We start from the raw sequence: 16,306 nt of genomic DNA, 5'->3' as shown, positions 1-16,306 counted from the left end.
CATAGCGAAATCCATCTGATAATCATCCCATGACCATCGAGGCGCGTCGTGTATGTATCCGCGGCGAACCTGAATTTCTGAGGTTCTTCGGGCAATATTTTCCGAGTATTTTGGTATGACGGACCCATGGTCTCTTGTGGCTCGCTTTCCCCCATTTATCTTCGTATCTGCAATGCACTGAAAATGTCTGCATAACAGAGCAAAGGTCGATACTACGCGTGGTGTGTACTGTTTGGAAGCAAACTTGTTCACTCACGCTGCTTGTTACTGACAATAGTAATGTCAACTTTACTCTTTGCCCTCCGTGATGCATTCAGTATTGCTCGGATCCGCGTCGGTTTTTTTTCTGGCAGTGTTAGTTGTACATAACGGCGATACGCTGCAGTTTGGATAAGCTTACCGATGAAGAGCTGGTCGATATGCATCTCATGTATGGGATTTCTGAATGCAATAGAAGAGCAGTACAAGGACGCTATGCTGATCTTTGCTTTCTGCAACGGAAACTACGTCACAGTCATTACTCTTATAAAGCTAAGCGCGACGGTTGGCTCCAAAATCTTCACGTAAAAGTTACTGTTTACTCTTCTCTCTCTTTGGTTTGAAGTAACAGTTGATTTTTTTGCTAGTTTATGCGTTAAATAGTGATTTATTAAAATGTCAGCAGCTGATTGCGCCAAGAAAAATCACTGTTTACAGATATACTTCATTTTATCCCGTACATGGCGGCGGGAGTAGTTTAGGGTTTGGAATCCGTGTCAGTGGAATTCACTAAAATAATGAAGTAGTACATTCAAAGGAGAACACCAGAGGACTTGTCTAATATAAAAGGGGTATAACTGAGACACCTGGGGTAGCAACCAACTACTTTGAAAAGTGACCAATTCGACCAAAGTCCCGGAGGTAGTATGGAAGTGCGGAAGAGGTCTGTCTTAGCAGGCCGGAGGCTGACGAGCTGGAGAGCGAAGCGATCACGCTTCATCTCCTGGCTGCGTGCGTCTGGCGCATCACGTGATTCTCTCGCACCCTCATTGGCCAGGCATTGTGAACGAAGTCCACCTAAGTAGTCCCCCGATCAGCAATCCTTACCGTGTGAAAATCAGGTCAGTAGCACGTACCGCAGCCTTGGGTGTGCCGAAACGGTCTTCACAGCGTCTCAATAAAATTTTGAAATTTTCTGACCCTACCCCTTCCAAGTACGATGTTTTCGTCCACTCCACTCGTGATTGCAAGCGGGTACTTCTGCAATGGAAAGACATCAAGCCACATGTGTTAGTTCCCGACGTTCCCGATAGGTGGCACGCGCGAATGAGTTATTGTAACAATCACAATCACCATGGAGTCGTATAATGGCACAGAGCGCGCGCAGTGTTGTTTATGGTTTGATAAATCCAAATCCGCTACTATGTTCAGAGACAATTCAGGAATAAATATTGCAAGCCATCAGCTTATAGGACAAACTATTTTCAACTGGTGCAATCTTTTCAACTAAGCTGGCTGCCAGAGGTTGAAAATACCGCTACAGTTGAAATGTTCTTTATTTAACACAAAGAAATAAAGAACTTTAGCCGGCCGTGGTGGCCAAGCGGTTAAAGGCGCTACAGTCTGGAACCGCGCGGCCGCTACGGTCGCAGGTTCGAATCCTGCCTCGGGCATGGATGTGTGTGATGTCCTTAGGTTAGTTAGGTTTAAGTAGTTCTAAGTTCTAGGGGACTGATGACCTCAGAAGTTAAGTCCCATAGTGCTCAGAGCCATTTTTTGAAAGAACTTTACAAATGTAGCGGTATTTTCAACCTCTGTTATAATGCACAGTTGCGGATGTTCCTCCGACAGGATTGCTTGTAAGCTGGCTGCGTATCACAAAGGACGCAGATGAGGATCGGCCAGCAGTCTCTGACGTAGCAACTGAACGAGTTCACCATTCTTACATTCGTAGTCTGGGTAAATCAACGAGACGTCTCAGCTTAGAATTGAATATGCATAATGTGGCGGTGTAGAGGGTATTACGGAAAAGCCTGTCATTCAAACTGTACGAATTAGAATTGTTGTTAGGACAAAGTGACAAAAACCACGTGAATTTTGTGCAGAAATGTTTAACAAAATACAGACTGAAGATGATTTTTCTCATAAAATTGTGTTCAGTGACGAAGCCACCATCCATACCTGCGATAAAGTGAATCGGCATAATATTCGGATACGGGGTTAGCAAAAACCGCGTCACGTAATCGAACATGTAAGGGACTCGCCTGAGGTTTTTTTTTTTTCTTGGGCAAGATTTACGGTCATTTATTTTTTTGCCGAGTCAACTGTAACTGGCATACCCTACCTGAACATGCTTGAACATTATCTAATGCCTCAATTGTAACAGGATGCGGGTACAGAATTTATTTTCCAGCAGGATGGAGCATGAGCACATTATCATCGTGTCTCCGCAAGAATGTGCCGACTCGGACTGGAGTTGGTGGAACAACACAATGGCCACCACGGTCACCTCATTTAACTCCAACAGACTTCTGTTTATGGGGTTGCATTAAAGACAGGGTGTTTGTGACTCCCGCCTCCGGGAAACACAAGCAACGACGGATATCACAAGCAGTTGCCACGATATATCGAACTTACTTCACAGGATTTGGCAAGAAACTGGTTACGGATGAGACATTTTTCGTGTTGCAAAAGGTAGCCATGTTAATCATTTGCAAATAGAACTCTAAGATACGCTGCACTCAGTCCTATGTCAAACATTTCTGTAAGTTATTTACCTTTTTCACAATTAAAGGTTACCTTTGTATAAGTAATTTATTAACAAATGGCTCTGAACACCATGGGACTTAACATCTGAGGTCATCAGTCCTCTAGAACTTAGAACTACTTAAACCTAACTAACCTAAGGACATCACACACATTCATGCCCGAGGCAGGATTCGAACCTGCGCCCGTAGCGGTCGCGCAGTTCCAGACTGAATCGCCTAGAACCGCTCGCCCACAACGAGCGGCTCATTTATTAACATCTTGTATAATTATTATACTTAATGCAGAAAATTCTCCACAATGCGTGTGCATCGTTACCAACTGTCCCTTACACCCAAATACTCAGAAAATTCCTTAAACGATCTGCGACATTTTGTCGAGGGAGTTCAGATCACTGTTTGAGCAGAAGGGGGATCTACGAAGGGTTGAGAAATCGTCCGTGAAAGAATTTGAATCGAATCTTATAACACTCGTCACCGGGAGCGAGAGAGCGTGAAGCAGCGGAATCGCAGCCGCGCCCCGGCGTGTGATGGACGCGGCCGCTGGCCCAGTCAGATCCCATTTCAGGCTCGGCTGGCCGCGGCGGCGGCGGCCGAATTCTCGCGAGGCGCAGCGTGGCACGCGGCGCACGTGCGCGCCCAGACGCGGGGGCTCCGCCGGTCCGGTCGATACCGGGGGCCCGCCACGCCGGCTGCCGCCTCCGTCGAGGCGTGCAAAACAACGTCTCCACCAGCAGCGGGGCTGTGCTGCCTTATATTCTACAGTTGGCGTCACGAACGAGACGGTCGAGTTTCGGCTCGTTCTGCGCACCTACGTCACGCATACACCGACAACCAATGAGCGTTCAGTAGTGATATGAGCGCTCTGCTGTAGCTAATGCGTGCATTAAACGTGATCGTAGCGATTTGTTTAGTGAATTTCAGTTTCATTTTTTGCGAGCTGTCATCGCTGATGGTGGTGGTAAGTGGTAAATTCTGCATAAGCAAGTGAGAGACATTATTTGCAGGATGTACGCTTCCCTCACGAGGAGAGCACGCGCATACGCGTACCGCAACTGTCGCTTCGGATAATCAAAACGCCATTCCTGTCCATGCCTCGACATTCGCGAACCGCCATCGTTCGTCGATCGGACTACAGTCACGTCACACAGGACTACAGTCACGTCACACACTGCGTCGTTACAGCTGCGCCACGCTGCTAGAGCATCGGCTCTCTCCCTTGTGGTTCGCGAACCACTGTGTCTTGTATTGTATTGTATTGTATTGTATTGTATGTTAACCGGGGACCTAGAAACGACGGAAGGCTCCGTCCCCGTCGCAGCCGCAGTGGTCCACAACCCCACGATGACTACCGCAGTCCACTTCACCCCTCCGCCGCCCCACACCGAACCTAGGGTTATTGTGCGGTTCGGACCCCGGTGGACCTTCCCAGGGAACGTCTCACACCAGACGAGTGTAGCCCCTATGTTTGCGTGGTAGAGTAATGGTGGTGTACGCGTACGTGGAAAACTTGACTGCGCAGCAATCGCCGACATAGTGTAACTGAGGAGGAATAAGGGGAACCAGCCTGCATTCGCCGAGGCAGATGTAAAACCGCCTAAAAACCATTCACAGACTGGCGGATTCGTGCCAGGGACCAGGCGCTCCTTCCCGCCCGGAAGGCCGTGCATCCGAACGGCCAACCGGACGGGCACACTGTGTCTTTGTTATGCAGCCATTCAACAAAGACTAAGTTCGGAAGCTTGCCGTTCTGTCCGGCGCGCTGCTAAAACAGATACGATCTTTCACTATCGAACCAGGTGGCTCAGTGTAAAAAAGACAACCTCAGAGTGTCAGCGTTCTACTTACCCAATGGTGAAACTGCTTCAGGAGCTCCAAAGTTTTCCTAAACCACACCAGGATAATGCTAGAATGATACCGTCAAAGACGCCACGGCCTATTCCCGTCTTTGTCCTAGTTCAACTGACTTAAGTCTCTAATGACCACCATATCGACGGGATATTAAAATCAACTCAATCTTACATGCATGTCTGAAAGATCAAACTCTATTGACGATCCACAGCGGTACGAAATACTTCGAAATTTACTCGCTGACGGCTAATTCCTTGACATCAGTTGCATTAGGTATAGATCTACAACCCATTCAAGTATTACAAGCCTAGGCAGGCATACGTCGATAGTAATACTAGTCTCGATTCCTCGTTGTCTCATTTTCCCTCTTGCAAGAATCCAAATAATGTTTTGATCTCTGATAAATTTCGTGAACTGCGATATGTGTGACATGTGTAAGTTTGCGTACGTCCGGGAAGCGTGCACAGATAGATGAAGCGGGTAAGGCGACCAATCGCCATGACCGGAAAATCGGGCTTCTAACCTCGGTCCGGCACATATTTTTGCACATCGTTATTGGGTAGTAGATCTGTACCCAATAAAACTGATGGCAAGGAATTCGCAGTCAGCGAATAAACTTCGATGCACCGGGTGGTTGTAACTACAGTACAGCTACTCACAAAGGTCCAATGTGGGCTCTTAATTATCGCATGGCAGCGAAACCTGGTAAAAAAAAAAAAAAAAAAAGCACTCCGTCTTCAGGCCACGAGTGGCCTACCGGGACCATCCGACCGCCGTGTCATCCTCCGAGGAGGATGTGGATAGGAGGGGCGTGGGGACAGCACACCTCTCTCCCGGTCGTTGTGATGGTATTCTTGACCGAATCCGCTACTATTCGGTCGAGTAGCTCCTCAATTGGCATCACGAGGCTGAGTGCACCCCGAAAAATGGCAACAGCGCGTGGCGCCTGGATGGTCACCCATCCAAGTGCCTGTCACGCCCAACAGCGCTTAACTTCGGTGATCTCACGGGAACCGGTGTATCCACTGCGGCAAGGCCGTTGCCAATAGCCAATGGTAATGCGTTACTGCGGAACCGATCTACGCTGGAAAAAAATTAGTTCCAATTTTGGCCACCAGGTGCAAATCTCGCGCTGTGAATGCAAGAAAGACGAATAGAAATGTTTCCACATTTAATGGATTAGGAACGGGACGTAAGCAGAAAAGATCACACAATTGAGAAAGGCATAATGCTGATTTTATTGTTAACGGCCGCTTACACAATTTGTTCAACATGAACACTGGAGACGTCGATAAGGTGCTGTACAGTACCAGATTTGCTCCTGGGCCCAAAATCGTAACAAATTTTTTCAAGCGCAAATCGATTCCGCATTAACGTGTTAGCGTATCTACCAATTTCGCTACCACACGATAATTACAGCCGACACTGGACCTCTGTCAGTAGCTGCACTTTACTTACACAGTACAACCTTTCTTATCCTACAGCGCCGCCTACATCCAGCTCGAAAGTGACATAATTTATAGCAAGGCAACAACCCGACGAGCCTTAAGTAAGTCCACTGTTAATGTCTTTCTCCACTTTTAGACAGCTGATCTAGTGTACCATCTCTAATGAGTTCGGTATCGACAGAGCATTACTGCTATGAAAAAGGTTTCTGCTATATTTATGTTAATATGCATGGCACGCTTTCGCTGAATTCAGGGCATATACGAGGGCAGTTCAATAAGTAATGCAACACTTTTTTTTTTCTCGGCCAATTTTGGTTGAAAAAACCGGAAATTTCTTGTGGAATATTTTCAAACATTCCCGCTTCGTCTCGTATAGTATCATTGACTTCCGACAGGTGGCAGCGCTGTACGGAGCTGTTAAAATGGCGTCTGTAACGGATGTGCGTTGCAAACAACGGGCAGTGAGTTTCTTTTGACGGAAAACCAAGGGCATCTCAGATATTCATAGGCGCTTGCAGAATGTCTACGGTGATCTGGCAGTGGACAAAAGCACGGTGAGTCGTTGGGCAAAACGTGTGTCATCATCGCCGCAAGGTCAAGCAAGACTGTCTGATCTCCCGCGTGCGGGCCGGCCGTGCACAGCTGTGACTCCTGCAATGGCGGAGCGTGCGAACACACTCGTTCGAGATGATCGACGGATCACCATCAAACAACTCAGTGCTCAACTTGACATCTCTGTTGGTAGTGCTGTCACAATTGTTCACCAGTTGGGATATTCAAAGGTTTGTTCCCGCTGGGTCCCTCGTTGTCTAACCGAACACCATAAAGAGCAAAGGAGAACCCTCTGTGCGGAATTGCTTGCTCGTCATGTGGCTGAGGGTGACAATTTCTTGTCAAAGATTGTTACAGGCGATGAAACATGGGTTCATCACTTCGAACCTGAAACAAAACGGCAATCAATGGAGTGGCGCCACACCCACTCCCCTACCAAGAAAAAGTTTAAAGCCATACCCTCAGCCGGTAAAGTCATGGTTACAGTCTTCTGGGACGCTGAAGGGGTTATTCTGTTCGATGTCCTTCCCCATGGTCAAACGATCAACTCTGAAGTGTACTGTGCTACTCTTCAGAAATTGAAGAAACGACTTCAGCGTGTTCGTAGGCACAAAAATCAGAACGAACTTCTCCTTCTTCATGACAACGCAAGACCTCACACAAGTCTTCGCACCCGAGAGGAGCTCACAAAACTTCAGTGGACTGTTCTTCCTCATGCACCCTACAGCCCCGATCTCGCACCGTCGGATTTCCATATGTTTGGCCCAATGAAGGACGCAATCCGTGGGACGCACTACGCGGATGATGAAGCAGTTATTGATGCAGTACGACGTTGGCTCCGACATCGACCAGTGGAATGGTACCGTGCAGGCATACAGGCCCTCATTTCAAGGTGGCGTAAGGCCGTAGCATTGAATGGAGATTACGTTGAAAAATAGTGTTGTGTAGCTAAAAGATTAGGGAATAACCTGGTGTATTTCAATGCTGAATAAAACAACCCCTGTTTCAGAAAAAAAATGTGTTGCATTACTTATTGAACTGCCCTCGTAGAAGACCCCTTCCACAATTTCGGACACTGGACTCGCATTCGGGAGGACGACGGTTCAATCCCGCGTCCGGCCATCCTGATTTAGGTTTTCCGTGATTTCCCTAAATCACTCCAGGCAAATGCCGGGATGGTTCCTCTGAAAGGGCACGGCCGACTTCCTTCCCCATCCTTCCCTAATCCGGTGAGACCGATGACCTCGCTGTTTGGTCTCCTTCCCCAAAAACCAACCAACAACCACAATTTCGGAAGCAAACAGCTTTCGATGTGACATCAAACTCTAATCTTCCTATTCTCCAGAGTCAAAGTGTGGATACGAGTGGGCTGACTGTTTCTTGTGTGTTTCCCATGTTGCAGCCACTTCGTGACTACGAATGGCTCACTACAGAGACAAGATATAGGTGCCGGTTATCTAAAACTGACATCTTACGTAAAAAGTCTTCAACTAGAAATTTCCACAGAGTGTTTTACGAAATTTTGGGCATAATTCGTAACTGTCGTTTTCAAGTATAAAAAGAAGCGATGTTTCTGTGGTAATTATTTCAGATACTTATTGCAAGTGTTCAGATACCGGTTATGATTTAATATCGTAACAGGCTTTTCTGGAGAGAGCTATCGTATTACAGCTGTTACTTACTGCGGACTTCTTAAGATGGTGTGCTTCTAACACTCTTCACACAAAAAATCAAACGAGCCCTGGCGAAAGTCCGCAGCTCGTGGTCGTGCGGTAGCGTTCTCGCTTCCCGCGCCCGGGTTCGATTCCCGGCGGGTCAGGGATTTTCTCTGCCTCGTGATGACTGGGTGTTGTGTGATGTCCTTAGGTTAGTTAGGTTTAAGTAGTTCTAAGTTCTAGGGGACTGATGACCATAGATGTTAAGTCCCATAGTGCTCAGAGCCAACCTGGCGAAAGTTTAGGAATCCATTCCTTGTGTGCTGAGCCAAGTGCCCCGCAGGCAAAAAATATAGGGAAGCTACGAGATTTTACTGCCTTTCCTGACCGCTTTGTCAAAATGGAACAACTCATGAACCCGTGACAAGGTTGTTCGTGCGGTAATCCACGTGACTGTGCGAAAGTCACAAATAAAATATGGGATACAAATTTTACAGAAGAGTTATTTATCTTACAATTAATGTTTCTTCATCACGTCCTTAGCTGTACTGTTACTGAAGACTAAATTTGAAACAGCTGCAGCATCGTGAGAGAACTCCTGTTGCCAGGACCAATGGAATAGTTGCGGGCGTCATGCTACGGCAATGTCGTCACAGCTTGGACTCATAACCAGTTGTGTCCCGACTTCCAATCACCTCGTTGTTACATTACGCTGTCACGAAATATTTAACACAATTTTGGACCCACTCAGTAGCACTCGCCGGGCAGAAGTTGTGCCACTGAGTGTTCTACACGCAGCTGTGCGCGGTTCTAAGCCGACAGAAACTTCAGTATTGAACAACAGTTAGTTAGGAAAGTGCGTCTTGCTTTTATTTTAACACGACACAGATGTGGTGTATGCGTGTACTTACAAATGGGAGATGTGGTTTGACGTCGGTGGAGATGGTCTTCGCTACTGTTTAGAAGCGTGTGGACATTACTGGTATGCTGGGCGCATTCCAAAAAATTGTACCTGATAGTCGGTTGGAGATCATTTAAGGATCACCAAAACCAACTGACGCTATTTCTTCGACCACGACCCATAAACTTCAGTAATTTACGTTATACGCAACTGTTTAGTCTAAAAACGTTTGCGTATGTATCCTGCAATATTTACTGTTTTTACCTCCACGTAGCCGTACTTTTGATTTCGTGATTTATTGCAACTACCAAAAAACAAAGTTTCACGATTTTATAGCGACCCTTTAAAATTATGCATCACGTGTGAGGATGGCGCTTATTGTTTAACATCTATGAAAGAACTGACGACAAAACCTGGTTTTGAAGCCGTAGTTCGAAAACAGAAAATTTCATTCAGCAACGCTGCTGCGAAACGTTTCCGAGGACACGATGCGCAACAATTGGTGCGACAGGCATTTTGCAGACGACGGACGATCTTCTACAAACCTGCGACGTGGCAGCTCGCCAAGTGAAACGGTTCACAAGTGGCTACAAAGCGACGGGCCTTTGTAATCCCGACACAGTGCGCAGATTTAGCCGCAAATGGAGTAGCGGCGCGTGCAATGCGAGCAATCGACTCTCAACAGAGCGGGCCCAGAGACGAACGCGGAACCGGAACACGTGCGCAGTATCGATCGCGAGGTCGACAGCCTCCGGCTCCGGACTGGTCGACCCAGGCGGACACGCGGGCTGCGCTGCCTGCAGCAGCAGCAGCGGCTTCCGTCCCCGGGCGGTCCTGGCGGCCGTAGGATCGGTGCGCGCCGAGATCACGTCACGGAGCCAATGGTATCCGTAATATTAAGATTTGCATCAGCTAGGGTCGAATTTTTGAGATAATAATGTAAAAAACTGGACCAACGTCTCCTATTGCCATCCATCAACGACTTATGGCATCATATTTTTGGGTACCCGTCGCTGAGGAAGAAAAGTGTGTGTTGCACAAAAGCGCGTAATATGTATAGTGTGTGGTGGTGTCCAGTTAAAAATCTCTTGTAGACATGTTTTTGAACAACTGGACATGCCAACAACAGCCTCACAGTCCTTATTAAGTTTATTGTCAGCACTCATCACAATTCGAAAACAACAAGTAAGATTCATAAATATAAAACTAGAGGAACGAATGATTTAAAATATCCTTCACCCTAGCTTAATTGGGACACAGGAAGGAGTGAAGTATTCAGCCATAAAATAATTTACGATGCAAAAGACGTTTAAAATTGCCATGTCTGTTAGTGCTGGCGAGTGAATAGTCCCGTACACACAAAGCATCAGATTTTAACTGGAAAAGAAGTGCCACAAGCCAAAATGCAAGACATTCACGTAAGAATGAACAGTGGAAGTAATGGCCAGAACAGTTTAATCTGTTTCTCACCGGTATTAGCACATTTCGGCGACATTACCGACGCTTCAGATTCCCTATGAGAAGGAAACGACGCGCACAGTATGTCATGGCAGAGTATACGGTGGAATTCGTATTGTTCCTGAATAAAGCAGCTGCATGTAATTTGGCGACGCAGCCCAATGACCTCTTCGTTGAAAGTGAAACATAGTCTAACAATATCACTTGCACATTTGCACTCCGTGATTTCAAATAATATTAACGTCCACCTTTGCACCAGTGACACGCTGACTGAGCCGTTTCCAAACCTCTGACTACATACACATGCTGACAGTTCCAGGCGTTTGGAAATGTGGCTATGCTTCAAACCAATTATACTGCCAGAGATGACGAGGTGTAGGGTCAAAGAGAGAAGAATAATTAAATTTGGATACTCTAGTGAAATATCACATTCGACACGTCCCTACATACATAAAGCTTCCACACTCTGTGATCGCCAGTCTGTAAGAATTGTCTCCAACTCTGTATAAGAGGAATATCGCTAGAGTAGTGCTTTGTGATCTCTGCGACTGGGAAACGAATCTCCGTCATTGGCGTAATTGGTCGTACTGATTCCGCGAGGATGCACCAACTGTAATGTCCGCTTATTCCTTTCAGGGATGAGGCTAAACGATGTCTGGTCAAACAAGGGCCTCCGACGATCTCCTGGCATGTGTTAACATCGCTCACAATCATTGTTTCCGACATCCATCACGTATTTGTTGATGTTAAAGTATGGCTGCGCTTCACACGTCCTGTTCTGGAACGCTGCTGGAGTCACAGGTACGCTCCATATACCGTCCTAGATAGTCAGTCGTCAAATAAGGACAGCAAGACAGATGGTTCTCCGTAAAAGCAGCTATTACAGTTCGCATTCCGCGTCCACGATTGGCAAGTGAGCACTGATCGTCTGTTGGTGGGCATTACAAGCACTTGTCACTGTTGTCTTCATAACTGCCACTGCAATCCAAATATACGAGGGCGGTTCAGAAAGTAACCTCCGATTGGTCACAGTGCGGGTTGTGGGGGGAGTAGCGACGCCATCTGTGCGTTCACGCACTCAACAGGTCAGTCGGCATCAAGCCGTGGTCGAGTGAACGTCGTACCTGCGCTAGTTTAGTTTTTGTGGCAGTTTGAAATGTGTGCTGCAATAGAAAACCCCGCCAAATGTGAAGTGCGTGCTGTCATAAGGTTTTTTACAGCCAAAGGATATTCTGCAGCAGCTATTCATCGTGAGCTTTGTGCCGTGTACGGACCAAGAGTTATGAGTGAAGGAGTTGTCCGTGAATGGGTACGTTTATTTAAAAGTGGACGAGAAAACGTTCATGATGAAGAGAGGAGTGGTAGACCATCATTGGTGACTGACGAACTCGTTCAGACAGTTGATGCAAAAGTTCGTGAAAATCGACGTTTCTCAATGTCGGAGTTGTCTACTGGTTTTCCACAGATTTCTAAGACTCTCTTGTACGAGATAGTGACAGCAAGATTGGGTTACCGTAAGTTCTGTGCACGATGGGTGCCCAAAATTCTTACCGACCACCACAAAACTCAAAGAATGGCCTCTGCATTAGACTTTCTGTCACGTTATGAGGACGAAGGAGAACCATTGTTAAACAGAATCGTGACCGGTGACGAAACCTGGATTAAGTACGTGAACCCTGAGACAAAAGAACAATCAAAGATGTGGGCACATTCAAATTCGCCTACCAAACCAAGAAAAGCCTCGCAAGATTTTTCTGCCAGAAAACTGATGGCAACGGTGTTTTGGGATGCCAAAGGGGTGTTGTTGGTTGAATTCATGGAACGTGGTACGACCATTAATCAAGACGTGTACTGTGAAACAATAAAAAAGTTACGACGGGCTATACAGAACAAACGCCGTGGTATGCTGACTTCCGGTATCGTTTTTCTTTGCACGATAACGCCCGTCCTCACTCTGCTCGCAGAACAACGGCCCTTCTTGAGTCCTTCAAGTGGGACGTTATCAACCATCCACCTTACAGCCCAGACCTGGCGCCAAGTGATTATCACCTCTTCATGCATTTAAAGAAATGGCTCGGGTCACAGCGGTTTGATGACGACGAAGAGCTCAAAGATGCGGTCACAGGCTGGCTCCAGGCACAAGCGGGTGATTTTTATGCAGAAGGAATTTCAAAGCTTGTGAAGAGATACGATAAGTGCCTCAATCGCTATGGAGACTATGTAGAAAAATAGTGCAAAGATGTAGTTGTAAGATGTATATATTAAAATATTTTTATTTAACTTGGTGTATTTTTTTAAATCAACCGGAGGTTACTTTCTGAACGGCCCTCGTACATCACGTTTGGATTTTGTAACGAAATGTAACGCAGGACTACCGTCCAGTCCTCCTTTCAACTCTCCACAATCCTGGTACACTGAGATGACAAAATTCATGGGATAGCGAAATGCGCATATACACAGTACTCAGGCGATTCACGTGAAAAGGTTTCCGACGTGATTATGGCCGCAGACGGGAATTAACAGACTTTAAACGCCGAATGGTAGTCGGAGCTAGACGCATGGGACATTCCACTTCGGAAATCGTTAGGGAATTCAATATTCGGAGATTCAAGTGTTAAATGTGTGCCGATAATACCAAATCTCAGGAATTACCCCCTTCACTTAACAACCAGAGCAGGCATTTGTGTACAGTTGTGAGTGTTAACAGACAAGCAACACTCGTGAAATAACCGCAGAAATTAAAATGGGACGTTCGAAGAACCTAACCGTTAGGACAGTGCCGCGAAATGTTGCGTTCATGTGCTATGGCAGCAAACGACCGATGCGAGAGACTTTGCTAGTAGCACAACATAGCCTGTACGACTGTGCGAGCTAGCGGTGGCTCTATAATGGTATAGGGTGTATTTACATGGAATGTACGGTGTCCTCTGGTCCAACTAAACCCATCATTGACTGGAAATGATCCAGTTCGGCTACTTGGAGATCACTGCCAGCCATTCGAGAACTTCATGTTCCCAAACAACACAATGCCACCACGTCGTTGGGCCAAAATTGTTCGCCACTGGTTTGAAGAACATTCTGGACACTTCGAGCAAATGATTTGGTCACCCACATCGCCCGAAATGAATCCCATCGAACATTTATGTGATCTAATCGAGGGATCAGTTGGTGCGCAAAATTCTGCAGCGGCGACACTTTCGGAATTAAGGGTGGCTGAGGGAGCTGCATGGCTCAATATATCTGTAGGGGACTACGAACGATTTGTTGAGTCCACGCCACGTCGAGATAGTGCAATATGCCGGGCAAAAAGAGGTCCGACACGATATTAGGAGGTATCCCGTGACATCTGTCGCCTCAGCTTATGCTTTTAGACAATGATGTCACGCATGCTTCTCCTCCTCTACTGCGGCTATTAATTGTTACCCGAGCTCCCACAGAACGTTATCTCCGCTCTTCAGCCACGCTTCGAAGGTGCGGCAGCTGAGCTGGCAGCCCCACTACGCGGCCGTGGAAACGGGGCTGCAGCGTCCTCTCGCCAGCGGAGCTTCCCAGGGGTCCTGACTGGCGTTTCCTTCCATTATTCCCCAAGGCGGCCCGCCGGTAAGTGCTGCTGGGGACGAAAATATACCGCAGGGGCGCGTACAACGACCCGGGCCGGCGGACCACAAGAAACAAAAAATATTACCAACTCGCGACGTGTCGTACGAGTGCGCGGCTCTAGAAAGCGTGACAAAAACGCTTAGGTCCGGAGAGTCGTACGTCCTCGGAACTCGCAGGGAGTGTCCCTGTGACAATCCGGAGTGCCCTTCTAAGGGACTTTAACAAAGACGCATCACGCGGCTGCGTGTTCTGTCAGCTCTCTCTAATTACAGCGACAAACAAGTCTCAGTAGATACCTGAGATGCAGATTACTCTTTATCTGTAGGTTTTCATGTTAATTTCTAATCTGAAAACCGTTCTGCCCTGTTACGTCAGGCTAACCCATGTGAGAGTCGCGAAAATACTGGAAGAAGTTAAGCGAAGGGAGTCTAGGAATATACTACAATCTCGTACAGATCGCGAAAAATAGATTAGACTAGTTACAAAGCGCACGGAGGGGTTAAGGCAATCATTCTTCTCGTGTTCCATACATGTATGGAACGAAAAGAAGATCTAATGACTGGCACAATGGGAAGCAATCTTTCCCATAAACTGCATAGTGGTTTGCAGGTTATGGGTGTCCATGTTCTGACTAAATTGACGAAATAGTTTTTCACTATTTTTCATACAATGTTGTACTTTTTGTGATTTGTGACAAGACTTACAGTTTACAGGCAGTTCGTACCCTGCCTGGAAGTGTGATGAACCAGTTCTTTTTCACACAATTTTTCTATAAGTCGAAATACACTGACGGAAAAAAATCGCATCACCAAGGAGGATTTGTGGGGCATAAATGGAAGTTGGTAGGCGTGTTCCTACAACTGAAAGACGATATCTATTCAAATTTCGCGCTAGTCGCATAAGAGTGGCGCTAGTAGCACGACTGTGAGGGTGCAAATCAGCTTTGCTTTCAATACACGCTGTAACGCTCATGAGCGTTAGTTACCGTTGGGTTTGGACGTGGTTAGTTGACGTTAGCCAAGAATGCCTTCAAGGAGAGAGAGAGACGCCACTATCGAAACCTCACAAAGTTTGAGCGAAGTCGTTTAGTAGGACTACAACAAGCTGTATGTTCCTTGCGCGATACCTAAGAAAGACATGACGCGAATGTAGCCACTGTACAGCGGTGATCACACAAGAATGTACGGTCGCATGAAGACCGGGCTCCCATCGACCACGTGCCACTAACGTGTTCGTCGTATGGCTCTGGCGCATCGTACAGCATCTGCAGCAGAAATTTGAGCAGCAGTTGGCAAGGCAGTGACAAAATGACCTGTTACAAATCGTTTACTTCAAGGACAATTCCGAGCCAGATGCCGTGCAGCATGCTTTCCACTGACTCCGAACCGTCATTTTCAATTTCAGTGGTGTCAAGCGAGAGCTCGTTGTAGGGCAGGACGGATTCTGTTGTGTTTTCTGGTGAAAGCCGGTGCAGTAGCCACCAGAAAGATAGCGGGAGGCGCACATCGGCACGGCGCGTCACGGACAGTAGTTGCCGCAGAACTGTCTCCAACCCAACACATATGGGACGTCATCAGACAACTACAGCGTCATCCAGAACCATCATTAACCGTACTTGTATTGACCGACCAAGTGCAAAAGGCATAAAACTCCATCCTAAAAACTGACATCCGTAACCTGCACAACACAATGCATGCACGTTAGCGTGCTTCCATTCAAAATTCTGGCGGTACGCCGGTTGTTGATGTACCACCATTTCACCTTTACAATTGTTTCTCTCCTGGTTACATTAACCTGTGCTCTTGCATGTTAATCACTTAAATATGTCACCTAGCCAAATGTATTCCCAACAACACTCTACATTAATTACTTTTTGGCGTTCCGATTTTTTCCGGTAATGTATTTTCAGTTTTCATGTATGTTTCTTACTTTTTGTGACAGTGAATACTGTGGTGTCAAGATGTTGAAGAAATTCACAACACACATTTTGTTTAGGGTGTAGCTACTTAATAGACTAATGTCACTGGAAGAGTTTTACACCTTATCTAGGGAAAGCATATGAATCGTAATTTGATTCCACGGTGGAAAAGCGATATA

The 16,306-nt window shown here is 46.7% G+C and overlaps 1 protein-coding gene and 1 pseudogene across 1 annotated transcript in view; both read right to left on the bottom strand.

Annotated features, from left to right (window-relative positions):
- The window catches only part of LOC126249766 (uncharacterized), a 1,113,531-nt gene that overhangs the window by 207,459 nt on the left and 889,766 nt on the right, over nucleotides 1–16,306 (bottom strand).
- Nucleotides 5,523–5,639, bottom strand: LOC126209639 (5S ribosomal RNA; annotated as a pseudogene).

This window comes from Schistocerca nitens, chromosome 1 (genome assembly GCF_023898315.1).
Source record: "Schistocerca nitens isolate TAMUIC-IGC-003100 chromosome 1, iqSchNite1.1, whole genome shotgun sequence".
In the NCBI taxonomy this organism is placed as follows: Eukaryota; Metazoa; Arthropoda; class Insecta; order Orthoptera; family Acrididae; genus Schistocerca; species Schistocerca nitens.
This window is presented reverse-complemented; position numbering and strand designations above follow the sequence as displayed.